This window comes from Theropithecus gelada, chromosome 19 (genome assembly GCF_003255815.1).
Source record: "Theropithecus gelada isolate Dixy chromosome 19, Tgel_1.0, whole genome shotgun sequence".
In the NCBI taxonomy this organism is placed as follows: Eukaryota; Metazoa; Chordata; class Mammalia; order Primates; family Cercopithecidae; genus Theropithecus; species Theropithecus gelada.
The window spans coordinates 55,522,930-55,523,902 of NC_037687.1; the positions used below are offsets into that span (position 1 = coordinate 55,522,930).

The following is a 973-nucleotide window of genomic DNA, read 5'->3' on the forward strand; positions in this document are numbered from 1 at the left end:
TTTGTTAATTTAATCTTTTGCTAATTTACTGAGTTTATTTATTAGTTTGGACAGTTTTGTTGTTGTTTTTGAGATGGAGTTTCTCTCTTGTTGCCCAGGCTTGAGTGCAATGGTTCAATTTCAGCTCACAGCAGCCTCTACCTCCTGGGTTCAAGCTATTCTCCTGCCTCAGCCTTTCGAGTAGCTGGGATTACAGGCATGCACCACCATGCCCAGTCAATTTTTGTATTTTTAGTAGAGACAGAGTTTCTCCATGTTGGCCAGGCTGGTCTTGAAATCCTGACCTCAGGTGATCCACCCGCCATGGCCTCCCAAAGTGCTGGGATTACAGGCGTGAGCCACCACAACCAGCCTAGACAGGTTTACCACATGGTTTATGGCTTTTTATGTAAGATTATATGATCCTTTTCTTTACCTCGCTGAACTCCTGAGAGCAAGATGGGTCACCAGCAGCTGTACTGGAGCCACCCATGAAAATTAGGCCACAGTTCTCACTCTTGTCACATCTGTTCAAACTGGCATGGTCTGATCCGGAAATATGGCCTCCATATGTGCCACCAGTGTTTCCGTCAGTACGTGAAGGATATCGGTTTCATTAAGTTGGACTAAATGATCTTCCTTTAAAGGATTATCCAAAGCATCTACTCAATGAAAAACCACGATAGTTCTTTGTACATAAAATAAACTTTTGAAAAGAAAAAAAAGATGATAAGATCTACAACCTTCAACTTTTAACTTATTCATCTTTGATTTCTTTTTTTTCTTCTTCTTCTTTTTTTTCTGAGACGAAGTCTCGCTCTTGTCCCCAGGCTGGAGTGCACTGGCATGATCTCCGGTCATTGCAACCTCCTCCGCCTCCCGAGTTCAAGTGATTCTATCGCCTCAGTCTCCCGAGTACATGGATTACAGGTGACTGCCACCACGCCTGGCTAACATTTTTGTATTTTTAGTAGAAATGGGGTTTCACCATGTT

General features: G+C 42.9%; 1 pseudogene; it reads left to right on the plus strand.

Moving 5' to 3' along the window:
* Positions 1-438: 438 nt before the first annotated feature.
* On the plus strand, positions 439-609 carry LOC112612076 (annotated as a pseudogene).
* The last annotated feature ends 364 nt before the right edge of the window (positions 610-973 follow it).